Genomic DNA, 20,692 nt, shown 5'->3' on the forward strand with positions numbered 1-20,692 from the left:
CTGCCCGCCTACCCATCTGCCCTCCTGCCTGTCTGCCCGGCCAACTGCTCACCTGCGCACATGTCCATCCAACTATTCTCCTGTTCACCTTGCCCCCAGTCCACCTTTCCCCCTTGCCCACCTGCTCTTTTTCAGTCAAAATCACCAGCAACATCTTCCAAAATGTGCCCACATCTGAGCTGTGCAGGAGGCAGGCTGGTGGCCTGGGTTTAGGCCTCCGACTTGGGCCCCTGGTGACAATTTGTGCCCCAGACTGGGCAGATGCTCAGGGTCAGGGATATTTCAGTGCTAAAGAACAGTGCTTGGCACATGGTAAGTGCTTAACAAGTACCGTTATTATTATTATTCTTATGTTCCATGTTGGTTTTCCCTCTGAGAAATGGGTCTGTGAGTGGGGGAGCTCATTTAGACCAAGCAGTAGGCAAAGCTCTCTCTCATTACACCCGATCTCAGGTTTATTCCAAAAAAGAATTGGAGGAAGTATGTGGAGGGGCATTAAGGGAACTGGGAGAGGAAATTGGAGTTAAATAGGATAAACCCTCAAAATCTATATCCAACACATTCTGTATTTGCTGGAGTGAAGAGATGTAAGCTCGTCATGGGCAGGGACCGTGTCTGTTTATTGCTATATTGCATTCTCCCAAGCGCTTAGTACACTGCTCTGCACACAGTAAGCGCTCAATAAATATGATTAAATGAGAGCAACTGGTGCAGTTTATTGCTTCCTCCACCTGCAATTTATTTTAGGATCTATCTCCTCAGCTAGATTGTCAGCTCTTTGAAGGCAGGCATCACGTCCATTGACTCTACTGTCTAGGCCCACACACTTAGTGCAGAGCTCTGCACAAAGTAAGCACTTAATTAAAACTACGGATTGATTGATGGACTCCAGGTAGGGTAATAACAATAATTACGGTATTTGTTAAGTGCTTACTATGTGCTAAGAACTGTAGTAAGCATTGGGGTAGACACAAGATAATCAGGGCAGTACAGTGCCTGTCCCATATGGAGTCCACAATCTAAGTAGGAGGGAATAGCATTCGTCTATTTTGCTGATGAGGAAACTGAGGCAGTGAGAAGTAAAGTGACTTACCCAGTGTCAGAGAGCAAGCCAGTGGCCAAGTTGGGATTAGAACCTGAGACCTCTGACTCCCAGACCCTAGGCCAAATTCCTTCTCAATCTAAGAGGGCTTCCTAGAGGAGGCACATCTTTGTCAATCCTGCCCCAAATATGGCTGTGGGCAGCTGGCCACCCAGAGGATGTATGGTTGTCTGGGGGTATGGGGAGGAAAATTGAAAAGGCTCGAGGGACCCAGGCCCAGCTTGCCCCCCGCATCCCCCGGCCTCCTTAATGGTCCCGGCCAAGTCAGGCTTCATTCCTCAGGCGAATAAGGCCCCTGCTGATGGGGACTTTGAGGTTGGGCCAGAAAGACCAGCTGGAAAGTATCGGTCTAAGCCCTGCCAGGAATTGTGAGGCGCTGGCTGCAGGAGTCTCAGTGGAGCCAGCACTCTGGGGGGAAGTCATGGGCAGGGAATGCGTCTGTTTATTGTTTGCACTCTCCAGAGCCTTTAGTACAGTGCTTTGCCCACAGTACTCTCTCGATAAATCCGGTTGAATGAATGAATGAAAGTAGCTTGGCATTTGGCAACGGCCAATCCCCAATCCAAAGACAGTTAGGACATGGGACATAGGCAGTGTGGCCTATTGGGAAGAGCCCAGGACAGGGAGTCAGGAGACCTGGGTTCTAATGCCTACCAACCAGTCAGCCAGTCATTCATTCGGATTTATTGAGCGCTTACTATGTGCAGAGAGCACTGCACTAAATGCTGTAGTGTCTACCAGTTCTGTTGTACCGAACTCTCCCAAGAGTTCAGGACAATGTTCTGCACACAGGAAGCTCAAAAAATACCAGCTATTGATTGCTTAGTGCCCACTCACCACCAGTGACCTAAACTTTCTTGGCCTCTGTTTCCTCACCTGTAAAGTAGGGATAAGATACCCGCTCTCCCTCTCCTCAGACTGACATGGAACTCAAGCTGAATATCTTGTAATCAATCAATTATATTTATTGAGTGTTTACTGTATGCATAGCACACTACACTAAGCACTAGGGAGAGTATGCTATAACAGAGCTGGATACTTTCCCTGCTCACAATGATTTTATCTAGCCTTATGTTTAGTAAACGACATGTCACCTAGTAAGGCCTTAATACACACCATGATTATTATAATTACAGAACTAGAAGTGGCTGATGTTTGTGGATTGAGCATTTTAGCTGGGTTTCCCTTAATAATAATAATAATGATGATAATAGTAATAACTGTGGTATTTCTTAATTGCTTGCTAGGTACCAAGCACTGCACTAAACATTACACTTAGATCTGTACCCTTTGGGCACTTAGTATTCAGTCCACCCTCAGCCCCTCAGAACTCACACACATATCCACAAACTATTTATATTAATGTCTGTCTCCCCTCTAGACTCTAAGCTCACTGTGGGCAGGGAACATGCCTAACAACTCTGTTATATTGTCCTCTTCCAAGCACTTAATGCAGTTCTGCATACAGTAAGCACTCAATAAACACCATTGCTTAAAGGATGGATTGAGTGGAAGCAGCATGGTCTAGTGGATAGAGCACGGGTCTGGGAGTCAGAAGGATCTGGGTTCTAATCTCAGCTCCATCACTTGTCTGCTATGTGACCTTAGCAGGTCACTTAACTTCTCTATATCTCAGTTTCTTCATCTGTAAAATGGGGTTTGAAACTGTGAGCCCCACGTGGAACATAGACTGCGTCCGACCTGATTAGCTTGTATCTATCCCAGTGCTTGGTGCCAGGCACTGTACTAATGGCTCTGGGGGCCATTCTGCCAGTACAGTGCCTGGCACCTAGTAAGTGCTTAACAAATACCATAAAAAAGATACAACATAAGCAAGTCAGACACATTCCCTAACCCCCATGGGGCCCACAGTCTAAGTAGGAGGGAGAATGACATTGAATCCCCATTTTATAGATGAGGAAACTGTGGACAGAGAAGCCAAGTGACTTGTTCAAGGTCACACAGTAGGCAAGGAGCAGAAATGGATTAGGATCTAGAAGCTTTTATTCCCAGGCCCATGCCTTTTCCACTAGGCTACACTACTTTCTCCTGGTAATCCCAGGCCTATTGGAGCTACCTTCTAGAGTTCCGATGACCACAACAGTCTTTTTGAAAGTGGAAGAGGCCCAAATAAGAGGCCAGTTGCCCAGATTCACACTGGTCAGTCTGTATGGACTTGACACTGGAAGCCTCTATGTCCAGTATCTTTATTTAAACCACCCATCCTCCCTCACCTCTGGCCTTAATAATAACAAAATGTGGTATTTCTTAAGTACTTGCTAGGTACCAGGCACTGTACTATGTGCTGAGGTAGATACAAGGAAATATCTGTCCTACACTGGGCTTCCCTTCTCAGGATCACACATGGCGAGTTTTCAGGACTCTACCAGTCTTAGCTACAGGACGGAGAGTCAAGCAGAGGCATATTCATTCTATTCCTAGCTTGGCAGTGGCTAGCAAGAGGAAGGCAATCTGCTACAAGTCAAAACTCAACTGTGCTGGGCAGCAGCGGCATGGGAGAGAGTTGAGGGCGGAGACTCAAGCTGACTGTGTGGAATAAGGCAGTGGAAAAGCCATTTCCATATGTTTTCCAAGAAAACTCTATGGATCCACTACCAGAACGATTACAGATGTAGAGTGGGACCCTCTGGGAGAGCTGTGTCCATGTAGCCGCTATGGGTCCAAGACCACTCGACAACTTAAGACAAGACACTGGGCTCATGGTTTTAATCTTCATTTTACAGATGAGGTAACTGAGGCACAGAGAACTGAAGTGACTTTCCCAAGATCACAGAGCAGACAAGTAGCAGAACCGGGATTATAAACCAGGTACCTTTAACTCCCAGGTCCGTTCTATATCCACTAGGCCATGCTGTCTTGCAAGGCGTTCTGTAGGTTGAATGTGGCACCTGTTTTCGGGGAGACCTGAAAAGGGAGTGCAAGGTGGAGAATTTGGGGTTCCCCCAGGGCCAAGCACAAAAATACAAATTGTCAATTCTATGGTGTTTTCAGTGACAATATATGGATCTGAAAGCTGGGCAGTGAAAAAACAGTATAGAAAAAGAATAGATTCTTTTGAAATGTGGTGTTGGAGAAGACTTTTGTGAATACCATGTACTGCCCAAAAAACAAATGGATTTTGGAGCAAATCAAACCAAAGTGGTCTTTGGAAGACCAAATGACTTGACTTAGATTAGCATATTTTGGACACATAATCGGGAGGACTAATTCCCTGGAGAAGATTCTAATGCCAGGAAAAGTCCAGGGAAAACGTTGGAAGAGGCAGGCCAGTGGCTAGATGGATAGAGACCACAACAATGGAAGAAATGTTAGAAAGGTTACAGATTATGGCGAAGATAGGACGTTCTGGAGAAACTCTATCCATAGAGTCGCTATGAATCGGAAACGACTCAATGGCTAAAGTTAATAATAACAATGCCAGCCTGGGGTTCTGCAAATTTACAGAAGGAATCTTTTCTCAGTTGTTGCCCCGATGTCCCACCTCATGTGACCTGAGTTGAATTATGGGATCAGCATAGGGTGGGTTGTCCAGGATCCTCTAGTGCCGCCAGCGGCCACCCAAACTGCTCCATCGGGGCCCAGGACCGTGCCGGCTCCCTTCTGGGATTCTAATGTGCCGTGGGCCACCTTCATGGGTTATGGGAGTTTCTGCGGGATGCAGTGAGGGACAAACAAGGAGAGACTGTGAGACCGTCTCTTCCCTTCCCCCACCAGGACCTTAGAGATACTAAGAAATGAAAATTCCTGGAAAACTCTTGCAGGTGCTAGAACCATTCCAAGCCGGTCCACCTGCCAGCACCATGACTCCTCCCCGACTGTTGGCAGAACGACAGCCAACACTGGTCCCTCCTGCCCCCTCGCCCATGGTACAGAGCCCTCCTCCAGCATGTCCCCCCTCCTCCAGCCAGGCTTCCCTGATTCATTCCCAAATCCCGAGTAGTATCCACACAGCAACCCCCTCGAGCACAAATCTGTTTATATAACCCTATCGTCAGCACTCGTGTAATATGTCTTTTTAACTGGGCATTCGATGACTTACTCCGATTTCTTTGATACTCCATTTGTTCAACTCCTACGAGTCTCTGTAGTATTGTTATATGACACGTATTTTTATGTGCATGTGTGTGTGTGTTCCAAAAGACCGTGAACTCCTTTTAGGTAGGGAACGTGTCTTGGGCTTCTGCTTGGTATAGGGCATTGTCTTCAGTGGTTGTTAATAAATATGCCTATGACTACAAGCATAACTGACTTCAATCAATCATACTTACTGAGTTTTTACTGTGCAGAGCACTGTACTGAGCACTTGGGCGAATACAATAAAATGGAGTTAGTAGTCACATTCCCTGCCCATAAAGAGCTTAACTTTCTTGAGGGGGAGATAGACATTAAATAAATTACGACTGTGTACCTAAGTGCTGTGAAGCGGAGGGAAGGGCGAGTCAAGGGTGTAAGATGAAGTGTAATAGCTAAGCTGAGTCCCTTCTAATGGGGCCTGGGGTTCGCCGAGGGCCAGCTGCTCAGGACAGACTTGACCAGCAGGAGCAGGGGTGAGGCCATCTTGGCTCTGGGGGCCATTCTGCCATATTTTATATCAGGCAGAACCCTGATGTTCAGTTGGCCTGTCTCCCATGTAGTGAAAACAATAATCATCATCATTTCCTTCATTCATTCATTCCCTGCCCACAACGAGCTTTCAATTTCACCATCGTCAGTGATATTAATTCAGTGCTTATTATGTACGGAGCACTGTACTAAGCACTTGGGAAAGTACAGTGCAACAGAGTTGGTAAACACATTCCCTGCCCACAGTGAGCTTTCAGTCTAGAGGTACCTGTTAAACGCTTACTATGTTTCAAGCACTGTTCAAAGTGCTGGGTGGATAAAAGATAATCAGGTTGAACACAGACCCTCTCTCATATGGGCGTATGAGGGGGTACTCATTTTACAGATGAGGATTCTGAGACACAGAGATGACGAGTGAGTTGCCCAAGATCACCCAGCAGACTGGTAGTGGAGGAGGGATTAGAAACCAGATCCTCTGAATGCCAGGCTCATGCTCTTCCCACTAGGCCATGCTGCTTCCCAGTACCATGCAGGTACTGGTGCAGTAGCACAGTAGGGTGTCTGGCATTCCTGAGTACTGGCAGTGACCACCCCGTCTCTGCTGAATAGGGCACCAGTGTCTGGAGGGAGGGCCCCATCCTGTCCAGACATCAAGAGCCATCTACCTGAGGCAGGTCTGGGTCTGGGTGGCCTCAGGGAGTGACTATGTGGGGAGAAAAAGGGAGGATTCTAGGCCAGAGAAACTGTTTGCCACCTGTTTGCCACGGAGTAAGTCATTTCTACTAGTGAGGCCCTGGAACATCAGACTAGCCTATCTCTCAGGGGTTTGTTTACAAGCTCCAAGATACCAGGCTATGGAAGGGCATCAGGGGAATTCTGGGGCTCTGATCTCCCTGCCCTATCTCCTCCTCCTCCTCCTCCTCCAGCACTGATATACATACCTGTAATTTATTTCTATTATTGTCTGTCTCCCCGTCTAGACTGTAAGCTCCTGTGGGCAGAGAATGTGTCCCAAGCATTTAGTAGAGTGCTCTGCACAGAGTAAGTGTTCAGTAATAATAATGATGATAATGATGATAATAATTGGGGTATTTGTTAAGTGCTTACTATGTGCCAGGCACTGTACTAAGCACTGGGTTGGATGCGAGCTAATCGGGTTAGACACAGTCCCTGTCCCACGTGGGGCTCACAGTCTCAACACCCATTCTACAGATGAGGTAACAGAGGCAAAGAGAAGTGAAGTGACTTGCCCAAGGTCACACCACAGACAAGAGGTGAAGTTGGGATTAGAACCCGCAGCCTTCTGACTCCAGGCCTGTGCTCTATCCACTATGCTGCTTCTCCTACGAATACGACTGACTAACTAACTGACTTCTCTTCCTCCTCCTTCTCGTTCCCTTCTCCACTGGAGATCAAAGGCACCTCTGGGCCTCAATTACAATCATTCCCAGCAAGATCACGGTTACCTGCACTCTCCTCCTCCCCAGGCCTACAGCCCAACGGCCACCCTGGGGTCCACAGACATCCAGCGCTTGTCCAGAGATGCTTTGTCTGAAATCGACCCCTGGACAGTCTATAGGGGAAGCTGCTCCGATTGAAATCGGACGGACTGCAGGCTCAGCCCTCGTCAATGAAGACCGGCCCAGGTGGGCGCAGCTTGGTCACTGATGTGTCCTCTGGGTCAGTGCCAAGGGTTCGATCTCTGCGGCCCCTCGTCTCCCTGCTCCCGGCATCTCGGGCCCCTCCTCCTCTTCCTCCTCCCTGCCCCGGTGGTCTCTGGGGTCCTCTCTCAGCTTCTCCCCAAGTGCCTGTCAGGTCCCCATTACCTTCCCCTCCCCTACTCTCCAGCCAAGCTTCTTCCTCCTTTCCCCTCCCGCCAGTGAGAGTAGGTGGAGGGCATGAGGGTTGGGCGCCTGGCGCTAAGGTCGAAAAGAGGCTAGGAGGGCAGTTGGATGGTACTGTGGGCCATTCTCCCTGTTCCCGACAGCTGGCAATGACAGGCCAGGGAAAGTGCTTGGTGTTTGGGCAAAGGCAGGTGCCAGGGAGGTGGGCGTGACTTCTTGGCAAGTTTCCAGGCCTAGAATCTGGAGATCAGAGTTCTCAGCCCAGCTCTGCCGCTGCCCTGCTGTGTGATCTCAGGCAAGAGAATTCATCAGTCGATCAATGGTGTTTACTGAGTACTTACTGTGTGCAGAGCACACACAGAGTACAATATAGCAGAGTTGGTAGACACATTCCCTGCCACGACCAGCTGACAGTCTAGAGGAGCTCTTTCTGGACCTCAGTTTCCTCATCTGTAAAATGGGCATAAAGCACTTAGTCTCCCCTACCTTTTAGCCAGGAAGTCCAGTGTAGGGTAGGGTCTGTATCTCATCTGATTATCTTTTATCTACTCCATTGTTTGGTGCCTAATAAGTGTTTTTGTCCCTCCCCCTCTAAACTGTAAGCTCATTGTGCAGAGGGAATATGTCTGTTTATAGTTATATTGTACTCTCCCAAGCGCTTAGCACAGAGCTCTGCACACAGTAAGTGCTCAATAAATACAACTGACTGACTGTTTAGTAATAGCCAAAATGAAAGCAGGCAGCAGACTGTTGTTATTAAGGTATTGTTAAGCATGTACTATGTTTCAAGCACTGGGGTTAGTACAACTTAACCAGGCAGGAGACATTTCCTGCCCCACATGGGGCTCACTGTCCAATTATTATAAAGTTTAGTGAGAGGCAGGATGGCGCAGTGGAAAGAGCAAGGTGTTGGGATTCAGAGGATCTGGGTTTGAATCCAAATTCCATCACTTACCTGCTGCGAGACCTTGGGCAAGTCACTGAACTTATCTGTGCCTCAGTTACCTTATCTGTAAAATGGGGGTCTTATACCTGTTCATAATAAGTGCTTAACAATATCTGCTAATTGTGTATCTATTCCAGTGCCTAGTAAAGTACTTGGCACAGAGTAAGTGTTTAACAAATACCACTATTATTAACTATCCATAGCATAAAGATTATTAATCATTAAACTAACCCCTCTTTTTCCCACCCTATTCGCCTTCCCGTCTGTGATGCTTATGTACTTAAGTCTGTACCTCTTAAGCACTTTGAAACTCACACCATATCCTTATACTCTGCTTTTTCTTTGACTGCAATTTAATTTAATCTTCCTCTGTAGTTGATTTTAATGTCTGCCTCCCCGCTAGCTTGTAAGATCCTTGAGCGCAGGGATCCTTTCTATCAACTCTATTATATTGCACTCTCCCAAAGAGTACGGTGCTTTGCACACAGGAAACCGCTCAGTAAATACTTTTATTGATTGATTGATGGATGGATGCATTGATTAGGCCGAACACTGGGGGGAAGTTACAAAGGAAGAAGCATCTTAGCCTGGTGGAAAGAGTTGGGCCCTTAGAGTCAGGGGACCTAGCTACTAATTAGGCTGTGCCCCTTCCTGCAGTTTAACCTTGGATAAGTTACTTAACTTTTCCGAACCTGAGTTTCATCATCATCATCTTTAGAAAAGGGATTCGATACCTGTTTGACCACCCCCTTGGACTGTGAGCTCCATGTGGGACATGCAACAGTTTCAATCTGCACATATATTGTATGTACCCCAGTATTTAGTTCAGTGTTTGGCACCTGGAAAGGAACTAACAAATATCACAATTATAATTTGTTACCATATTAGGAAGAGGAGTGTATTCTCTCCCAACACTTAGAATAGCGATCTGCACACAGTAAGTGCTAAATAAACCCTCCTCTTCATCTTCCTTCTCCTCCTCCCTTTCCTCCTCCTCCTCCTTATACGCCCTGTGAACTTTCCTGACCTCCGTTGGACCTCAACCATCTTTCCCCAGTCTGTCTGGGTGTTCCCCCGTTTTTTCCCTGCAGGAGTTGAGACCCAAGGGAGGACAAGGACCCTCTTCAATCCTGTGCCACTTTCTGCTAAAGCCCCTTGGAAGAATAAGGTCTGGGATAGGTTTTCTGAGAGCCAAGGGAGCGGATCCTACTTTGCATTGCATTTTTGGCCTGTAGCACAAGTAATTTAGATAAGTACCTAGGCAACGCCTGGGGACAAGATAACATTCATTGCTCTGCTTTTGGCCAGCTGCCTCGGTGTCCCGGGGGAGAGGGGTATGACCCAGGGGACACGGAGGCAGGGGAGCTGAGGGGAGGACTTGATGGAATTGCTGTAGTTCCTCTCGAGGTGGTCCCAGGCCCACTCTCGAGCTCTGAGAGAAGTAATCGCACCCAGAACTTTCCTTGATCTCCTGCCTGTTGTTTCCCCCCCACACCCACAACACCCACTCCCTCCCAAACCCAGACCTCCCACCTTCCCTCCATCTTCACTCCAGCTTGCCCTCAGGCTTCGGTCTGGTGGCAGGGCAGTGGTGATGGGAAGGGTGGACAGATGCCCACAGGGAGGAAAAGTTCACGGGCATATGGACCGTGACAGTTAGCTAGGGTATTTATGCAACGCTTACTCTGTGCAGGAGATTGTGCGAAGTGCCGGGATACATGCAAGATAATCAGAATGGGGGCATCTGTCCCCCTGCCACACCAGACTCACATTGTTAAAGAGAGGGATAGCATACAGCTGAGGCAACTGAGGACCAGAGAGGTTAAGCGTCTTGCCTCAAGTCACACCGCAGACCAGGAGCAGAGCTGAGTTTAAAAGCTGGGGTCTCTGGATGCTTCATCCTGCGCTTTTCCCATCAGGTCATACTGCCCCCCTAAAAGGAGTGCGGCTACCAAAGGGCCCTCCAGTGTGTGGGAAGACTAAGGCAGCCCCTCCGGACCCTCGGGGAGTCCCTCTGAGGACCCCCCCGGCCAGCCGCTCTGGACCTCAAGAGCAGCGGACCCGGGGCCCAGTGCTCAGTCATGCTTTATTGTTGACACCGTTGGGGAAATAGAGAAGCAGAGGGCTACTTCCTCTTCCCACGTCTACTTCCCCACTCACGTCCGCGTCACATTGACCAAGTCCAGGACAGGAAACCATGAAGCTTTTCCCACCGCTCTCAGATGCATGGAGCTCTTCCAGCCACCAGCCACCAAGGCTGGACTTTCCTTGTGGCCGTGAGATGGACACCGAGAGTGGGAAGACAAAAGCTCGAATCAGCCAGCAAGTCCCAGCTCGGGAGAGAACAGAACCTGCTCTGGACAGACCCGCACGACTGTCCACAACTCCCCTTCTACCTCCCGCGACCACCGGTTTCCCGATCTCCACCAATCACAGAGTCCCCGGGTTCCTCTTGTCTCTCTTCCCCAAGAGCCTCTGTTACCTTCAAATCTATTTCTCACTGACATTTTCACTGAGCAGTGCAGGTCTGGATTTTAGCCTGTATAACCCAGCAGGGTGGTTGGGGAAGCCAGCAACCCTCACCTTCCCACCCCCCACCCCATCCCATGCTCCTCTCTACCTTCCTATTCCAAGTCCCAGCCCGTGTTCCCCTCTACAGCATGGCCTAGTGAATAGAGCATGGACATGGGAGTCAGAAAGACCTGGATTCTGATCCCAGCTCTGCGGCTTGTCTGCTGTGTGACGGCGAGCAAATGACTTTACTTCTCTGGGCCTCAGCTACCTCGTCTGTCAAATTAAGACTGTGAGCCCCTTGTGGGACAGGGACTGTGTCCAACCCGATTTGCTTGAGCTACTACTGCTCCTGGTACTTAGTAAGTGCTTAACAAATACCATAATTATTATTAATTACTCCACTCCTCACCCCTTCCCTGCTTCCCTCTGCCTTCCCACACCCTCTCCCATCCCATGCTCCCCTCTACCCTCTCATTCCTCACCCAAGCTCACGTACCCCCAGAGACCCTGGGGACACTCAGTCAGCTCTCCCTTTCTTACCTTACCTTGCTAAATCTCCGAGCCCACACTCTTCACTCCTCCTATGCCACCCTACTCACTGTAACTCCACCTTGTTACTGACCCCTTGCTCACATCCTCCCTCTGGTCTGGAACTCTCTCCCCCTCATACCTAACAGACCACTCACTCCTTTCCCCTCCAAAATTCAAAGCTCTAAAAGGCCTTCCTAGACTAACCTCTCTTTTTCTTCCTCTATTCTCCCTCTATTCTGCATCACCTATGTACTTGTCTAAACCCCTATTCACCCCACTTTCAGCCCACAGCACTTCTGTATATATCCTTATTCAGTGCCATTTCCCCTGTCTGTTAATTATTTTAATGTCTGTCTCCCCCTCTAGACTGTAAGCTCCTTTTTTATGGTATTCATTAATCACTTACTATGTGCAAGGCACTGTACTAGGCACTGGATAGACAGATACAAGCTAGCAAGCTAACCAAGTTGAACACTGTCCCTGTTCCACATGGAGTTCACAGTCTTAATCTCCATTTTACTTATGAGGGAACTGAGCTACTGAGAAGTTAAGTGACTTGCCCAAAGTCACAGAGCAGACAGGAGGCAGAGTCAGGATTAGAACCCAAATCCTTCTGACATCCAGGTCCATGATGTATTCATTAGACCATGCTGAATATCCTCTCTGTTATTTGTTAAGCACTTATTACGTGTCAAGCACTCTTCTAAGTGCTGGGGTAGAAAACAGGTTTCATCAGACATCATCCCTGTCCCACATGGGGCTCACAATCTGAGTATGAGGGAAGAGGATTTAATCCTCATTTTATAGTTGAGGAAATTGAGGGACAGAGAAGTTAGGTGACTTGCCCAAAATCACACAGCAAGCAATTGACAGAGTCAGCATTAGAACCCAGATCCTTTGACACAAAAGGCCCATGCTTTTTCCACTATTCCACGCTGCTTCTCCTTGTGGGTAGGGAACATGTCTACCAACTCTGTTAGCACTTAGGCCAGTGTTCTGTACAGGGCAAGTGCTAAATAAATACCACTGATGGACTGATTGATTGACCTATGACCCAAGTGAGGTCAGGCTGGCTCACTGAGGACAGGTTGGCACGCGTAATGTGACACGACGGGAAGAAAGAGCAGCTGCCACTGACTCCACTGTGCTTTCCACTAGGGACCTCTGACTCCCGGGCCTGTGCTCTATCTTTAGGCCACGCTGCTTCTTGACTGGTTTGTAAAGACAGAAGTCTCAGATTTGCCCTGGGCTCTGTCCCAGTTGTCCCGTTTGTGACTCTGAGTTGCTCGGGTTCCCCATTAGCCAGGGGGCTCCCAGGAGCAGGGCTGAGTCCAGCTCCTTCTCTATCCCTCCCGCCACCTGCCCCAGCCCGGGGGGAGCGATGAAGGAAAGCTCATTATGGGCAGGGAATGTGTCTCCTAATTTTCTTATTTTGTACTCTCCCAGGTGCTCTCAACACAGTAAGTGCTCAATAAATATAGCACCATGGCTTAGTGGATAGAGCTCGGGCCTGGGAGTCTAATAAGTTATTATTATTTTCTGATGAGGCTGCTGAGAGGGTTCGGCGTCCGTGCTGGTGAGCTCTGACACTCAGGGAATAAAATCATTACTAGATGAAAATTTTTACTTCATTGAAAATAAAAATAGCCAGCAGAACCTCCCTGCCGGACTCTCATTTGTGAAATGTCACTGTTATTGGGCCCCTGGGCAGAGGTCAGACAGGAGGAAGAGTTATCTGCTTCTCTAAGCTCCAGTGCACTTAGTACAGTGCTCATAGTATACAGTGCTCTTAGTACAGTAAGCAGTGTGGCCTAGTGGAAAGAGCACTGGCCTGGGAGTCAGAGGACCTGGGTTCTTAATCAAGCACCGCCACTTGTCCGCTGTGTGACCTTGGGAAATCATTTCACTTCTCTGTCTCAGTTCCCTCTTCTGCAAAATAGGGACTCAATGCCTGTTCTCCCTCCTACTTAGACTTTGAGCCCCATGTGAGATCCAAGTATCTTGTATCTATCAATGCCTAGGACAGTGCTTGGCATATAGTAAGCACTTAAATATCATAATTATTGATATTATTGCAGTGCTCTACGCACAGTAACTGCTCAAAAAATACCATTGATTGATTGATTGATTGATTTGAAAGTGGTAGTCTGTCTGGGGCAGTAGGTTCCAAGTCTTAACCTGGCCTCACCTACTATGTTTCAATCAATTAATCATTCATTCAATCATATTTATTGAGTGTAAAGCATTTAATAAGCATTTGGGAGAGTATAATACAATAATAAACAGACACATTCCCTGCCCAGAATGAGCTTACGGTCTCGAGGTGTGAGATAGACATTAATATCAATAAATAAATTCCAGATATTCACATAAGTGCTTGTGGGGCTGGGAGTGGGGAAGAACAAAGGGAGCAAGTCAGGGGTGGCCCAGTAGGGAGTTGGAGAAGAGGAAAGGGAGGCTTAGTCAAGGAAGGCCTCTTGGAAGAGATGTGTATTCAATAAAGCTTTGAAGTTAGGGAGAGTAATTGTCTGATTCACCATATGCTGACCACATGGGAGAGTATAATATAAAAATAAAACTGACACAATCCCTGCCCACACCAGTCTTACAGTCTAGAGGGGGAGCTTACAGTCTGGGAACAGCATGGTCTAGTGGAAAGAGCTCAGGCCTGGGAGTTAGAAGACCTGGGTTCTAATCCTGCCTCTGCCGCTTGTCTGCTGGGTGACCTTGGGCGAATCACTTAACTTATCTTGGCCTCAGTTCCCTCATTTGTAAAATGGGGATTAAGACCATAACCCTCCTGTGGGACAGAGATTGTATTCAACCTGATTATCTTGTATCTACCCCAATACTTAGTATACTGCTTGACACATAGTAAGAGTTTGATAAACACAATTAAAACACACACACACACATCCCAGGACCCAGTGCTGCACCGAGGCAGGGGCTGGACAAGATGAGCTTCCCTGGAGACGCAGTGGAAAGGACTTGAGACTGGGACCCAGAATACCAGAAGTCTAGTCCCACCTCTGCCTCTGGCCTGCAGTATGAGCTTGGGCAAATCATTTACCTTCTCTGGGCCTCAATTTCCTCGTATGTAAACTGGGGAGTTGATAGCTGCTCTCCCTCCCTGTTAAGATTGAGAGCCCCATGTGGGAAGGGACAGTGTCTGATCTGGTTATCTTGTATCCCAGCACCGGGCAAGCTGTAAATGCTCAGTAAATCTCCTAATTGTAATGACAAAAATACATGCTCAGTCATCTTGCCCCCTCCTACCTCACCTTTTTAGTCTCCTGCTAAAACCCAGCCCGCACACTTTGCTCCTCTAATGCCAACTTTCTCACTATACCTCGATCTCATCTATCTAGCTGCTGACTGCTCGTTCACATCCTGCCTTTGCCTCCCCCCGCTTCGTATCCTATAGACAATGACTCTCCCCTGCTTCAAAGCCTTATTAAAAGCATATCTCCTCCGAGAGGCCTTCCCTGACTAAGCCCTCCTTTCCTCTTCTCCCTCTCCCTTCTGTGTCACCCTGACTTGCTCCCTTTATTCATTCCCCCACCCAGACCCACAGCACTTATGTACAGATCTGCAATTTCATTTTCAACCCCCTCTAGACTGTAAGCTCATTGTGAGCAGGGAATGTATCTGTTCCATTGTAATATTGTACTCTTCAAGAGCTTAGTACAGTGCTCTGCACACAGTAGGTGCTCAATAAATAAAATTGAATGAATGAATGCTTTGCTGACAATCCCTGGTAAGCCAAGAGCTGAGTTCTCGTTCTAGATCTGTGTGACCATAGGCAAGTCGCTCATCCTCTCAGTCTCCATGTCCTGCCTGCGTGCCAAGGAGACTGCTCTTCGCCCCGCTGATTTTTGTACCCACTATAGTTCCCGGCTGCATTTCCAAACCGGCTGTAGCCGGTGTGGGTTCTCTTGGGAAGAGACTGGCACCAGGCACTCCTGAGTTTTAGGATCCAGAGGCACCCGAGGCCTTCCAACACTGTAGTCAGCATCTCTGTACGCAAGTGTGGATGCCTGCCCTCACTAAGGAAATCTGAACTGTCATTCATTCGTTCATTCATGTATTCAATTGTATTTACTGAGCACTTACTGTGTGCGGAGCACCGTACTGAGTGCTTGGGAGAATAAATATAACAATAACAGACACATTCCCTGCCCACAACAAGTTTACAGTCTAGAGGGGGAGACAGACATTAAGATAAATGAATAAATTACAGATATGGACATAAGTGCTGTGGGGCGGGGAGGGAGGCATGGATAAAAGGGGAGGGAGGATGAATAAAGGAAAGACACTTGAAGTGCCTGGGCAGAAGCAGCTGTGTGGCCTAGCATTCTCCCCAACCAGGAAGACTGCCAGCAACACTGCAGCCCAGGAAGGAAGACAGATTGGAATGCACCAAGCCACTCTCCCAGAGGGGAGGGGAAGAATCAACCAATCAATGGTATTTATTGAGTGCCTACTATATGCAGAGCACTGTACTAAGCACTTGGGAAAGTAAGATACAACAGAACTAGCATATTCCCTGCCCATAATGAGCTTGTTAGACAGAGGAGGCCATGATGCCAGGGGGCTAGAATGGGCAATGCCCAGGGCTGAGAGGACTGGGCACACAGGACAGACTTCCCCAGGCCCCACAGGGCAAATACTTAGAAGTTTTGGGAAGGAGGCATCATGAGGTACACCCAGCACCCCAGCCCAGGCACCAAGCCGGCCATAAAGAAGCAGCGTGCCCAGTGGATAGAGCACAAGCCTGGCAGTCAGAAGGACCTGGGTTCTAATCCCAGCTCTGCCACTTGTCTGCCGTGTGACCTCAGTTACCTCATCTGTAAAATGGGGATTAAGACTGTGAGCACCATGTGGGTAGGCAAGGTGTCCAACCTGATTAGCTTGTATCTTCCCCGGTGCTTAGAACAGTGCTTGTCAGTAAGCGTTTAACAGCTCATCATCATCATCAGGAAGTCTCTCAACCCTTCAACTAGGGTCTAACCGCCCACAGACTCCCATCGGGGAGTTTCGGACCCACGGACCTCACCAGAGGGGTGGGGACAACTACCGGGCAGCCCCCAGTGTCAATGGGCCGGCTCTGAGATCCTAATGTTCACCCACCTCGTCACTCTTTCGTCTTCATGATTGAACCTCAGCTGGGTAAGCTTTTGAAGAAAAGACACATGGCCAACCCCAACCCAGGCTACCTGTCTGACCCAGCGGGGCACACCCACACCCACATGTGCACACACACACACACACACCCAGAAACACACACTCACACACACTTTAGTAAAATCGAGGAACACACTGCTAATATTCCTTACTGTGCAAGTTTCAGAGTGATGGGGAGGGAAGGAGCTTTAGTTTCTCTAAATCATTTTCCACAGTCCTTTCGTCCCCCAAATGATCACACATGTGCACACACAGACACACACACGTGCAACGACATGTGCATGTGCACCGCAGAGTCCAAGGTCCCTTCAGTCCCTGATCTGACCCAGGATACCCTTAGGACTTCCCTAAGCCAGCCCAAAATGCCATATAAATCAACACGACCCCCTTCTATCCCAACCACCCTTATTCAGAGATTATGGGCCCCCAGAAGGCCCTAACTTGCACTTGTATACTCAAGTATATTCCCAATGCTTAGCCCAGAGCTCTGTCCACAATAAGTGCTTAATAAATATCACTGTTACTCAGGGTGAGACCAGGCACTTCTGGGGAGGGACCCGACAGATATGGGAAGAAACCACGGACATGGGGAGTGACTCTAGAGGGGCAGCTTGGCCTAGTGGATAGATCAGGGTCCTGGGAGTCAGAAGGACTTGGGTTCTAATCTCGGCTCTGCCATTTGCCCGCTGGGTGACTCTGGGCAAATCATTTCACTTCCCTGTGCCTCATTTACCTCATCTATGCATTAGGGATGAAGACTGAGCCCCATGTGGAACAGGAACTGTGTCAAATCTGATTAGTGTATATCCATCTCAGCGCTATCCGATTAGCTTATATTCAACCCAGCGCTTAGTACAGTGCCTGGTCCATAGTAAGCGCTTAACAAATACCAAAATAAATAAATAAATAAATAGTATTCCTAGTACAGCTAATCAAATTAAGGAAAGAGGCTGCTGGGGGTGGAACCTGATGAGGAGCTGGGATTTTCTTGGAGGACCAGATCCCACAATTCCTTCTTGTTCCCCAGCCTGGTCCAGAGCAGGAGAAGGAGGAAGGAGGAAGAGGAGGAGGGGAAAGTGGCAAAGGGGAGCAGAGGACGGGGAGGGGAAAAGGTAGAAGAGCAGCTCCCAAGCTCAGCCAGGCTCCAGGCCCTAATACTCCACTTCATAATTTGGGGTAATTCCCAAGGGGGCTCCCAGCGGGTACTCTAGGTTTATCTCTCAGCCGGAATTAGAACCCAGGCCTCCTGATTCCCATTAGGCTGTTTCCATTAGGCCCCTCTGCCTCTTTTATATAGCCCATTGGGGCTAAAGCTGCTCAGTCCAGGACCAGTCTAGGCCCCTCAGCATTCCGGGATGTGCTAAACGGAAACTCCAGAAGTCTGGGGAACTTGAACCTTCCACTCTCCTCGATCTTCTTGCTTTGAACCAGAACCTCAGGGTCAGCTCCCCGGAGAGCTGTGCTGTGTGTATGGGGTTCCTGCTGTCTGTGGGGTCTCTAGGTGAGAGCCCCTCTTTGAGGAGTGGGGAAGGGGCGGAGAAGGGTACCTGAGAAGAACTGAGGGTGGAAGAGCTTCTGTAACGGGATAGTCCAAAAGGGCAAAGACGCTTTAGTCAGAAAAGATAATCAAGAGGGGACCAGGTTGAAGTCTACAAATCATGGAGGAGCATGGGGATTATTACTCACCAAGTCCCACACTTGGTGGTTTTACAGACCACTGAACAACGAGCGAGGCTGTGGGACATCTGGATATAGCAGCCCCCAACTTCTCAGGAGATTCTACTGGCCCGGGGACTCTACCACCAACACGGTAACCTTTGAGGTGGAAGAGGAAGAGATGATTCAGTCTATTGCAATTTACATATGATTTCATACCCATATGCACACTGTACACAGCTTGGCAAGGGCCACTCATCCAGGGTGAGAAATAACTGGCCCATCAAGTCAGAAAATGCTGAGTAAAGTCAGTATGCTCTTTTGCACAGGTGTTTGCCCAACTCTGTACATTTCACCTATATAAATTTTAAACATTTCACATTTCCTCCACTAATCTGTAAGCTCCTTGAAGGCAGGGACTATGTCTATTAATTCTATTACACTGTATTCATCCAAGCACATAGTACTATGCTGTGCACACAGTAAGCGCTCAATAAATATCATTGGTTTATTAATTGATTGAGTCACCTACATGGAAAGTCCATTTTCCACGAGAAGCGACATGGACTAGAGGATAGAACATGGGCCTGGGAGTCAGAAGGTCATGGGTTCTAATCCCGGATCTGCCAAGTGCCTGCTGTGTGATCTTGGGCAAGACACTTCATTTCTCTGTGACTCAGTTCCTTCATCTGTAAAATGGGGATGAAAACTATGACCCTGTGTGGGACAGGGACTGTGTCCAACCTAATTATCTTGTATTTACCTCAGCACTTAGAGCAGCGCATAACACATAGTAATCACTTAACAAATGCCATAATCATAATAATCATCATCATTCACTTAAATACACTCAGTTTTCTTTTTGCATAGGAATTGCAACCCCCCAAAACTTCACATTAAGGAAACCTGGAACTACAGTACTCTGTCTAGTCACATGCACAACTTTTTTGTGCTTCAGTTTCCTCAGCTGTGAAATGGGGATTAAATATCCATTCTCCTCCCCTTTAGACTGTAAGCTCCACATGGGATGACCTGATTATTTTGTATCTACTATGATGCTTAATACAGTGCTCTGCACAGAGTAAGTGCTCAATAAATATCATTGATTGACTGATTGACGGAGTCATCTATATGAGAGGTACGTTTAAATACACTCAGTTTTCCTATCACACGGGGATTGCATGTCTACAGAAGAAAAACTGGCACTGTCTGACACCACTTTTTTGTGCTTCAGTTACCTCAACTGTAAAATGGGGATTAAATATCTGTTCTCCCTCCTCTATTGACTGTGAGCTCCATGTGGGACAGGGTCTGTGTCCATCCTGATTACCTTGTATCTACCCTGGTGCTTATTACGGCGCTTGGCACATAGTAAGTTCTTAACAATTACCACTCTTACTACTGTTTTTTAACACATACTGTGTCCCCCTGTGTCCAGAAAGACTTGCACTGTGGGATCAGTGTCCCCGACTCCCCATTAGCATTCTAGTGGAAACAGGTCCTGAAAACCCTCCTTCTGGCAGAACTGAGTTTTTGACAAGATTGTTTTTGTTTCCTGACAACTAGAGTGGGCTCCAAGAAGGAACAGCACCCCCACACTCCAGGATCAGGTCCGAGACCCAGGTGTTCCCTTCCCACGGATGGCAGCAGTGACAAAGGAGTGGGATGGCATTGATGGTGCTGTTGTCTAAGGTGAGGCCCTATCCCCCGACCCCTTCCCAACCCCCACATACTTTCATTCCTCTCTAGACTGGGCAGGGAATGAGTCCGTTGCTACTCTCCCAAGCGCTTAGTACAGTGCTCTGCACACTGTAAGTGCTTAATAAATATGATTGACTGACTGTTGTTCATTCATTCATTCACTGGGGTGTGTGTGTGTGAGTGGGTGCGTATGTAGAGTATGACTGGTAGTGCTTGGTGAGGAATGGGATCTCTGAGGGCGAGGAGAGGGGCTCTGGGCTTTGGGGGGGGGGGGCTGCGAGCAGCCTCGGACTGGCTCCATCCCAGAGTGGCCGCATCCCGGGCCCTGACCCTGGACTGCCTGTGGGCAGCAGGAGGTGGGACATTTGGCAGGCTCGTGCTTTCCAACTGGATGCCAGGCCTGGGTTAGCGGGGCAAACTGCGGGGAGCTAGTGGAGCCAGGGAAGCTGGGGGCTTTGGCTTGGCTCGACCTCTCCCTCCCTTGATTGACCCTGAGGTCCGATGAGTTCCCACCCCAGCCCCCCTCAGACCACACCCCCCCACAGGCCACAGGCTCTTACCAGTGTGGCCCCGGGGACTCCTGAGGCTGAGCTTCCGGTCACCCACTGCAGCAAGAGTGTGCGGGCAACC

This window comes from Ornithorhynchus anatinus, chromosome X1, assembly GCF_004115215.2.
Source record: "Ornithorhynchus anatinus isolate Pmale09 chromosome X1, mOrnAna1.pri.v4, whole genome shotgun sequence".
NCBI lineage: Eukaryota > Metazoa > Chordata > Mammalia > Monotremata > Ornithorhynchidae > Ornithorhynchus > Ornithorhynchus anatinus.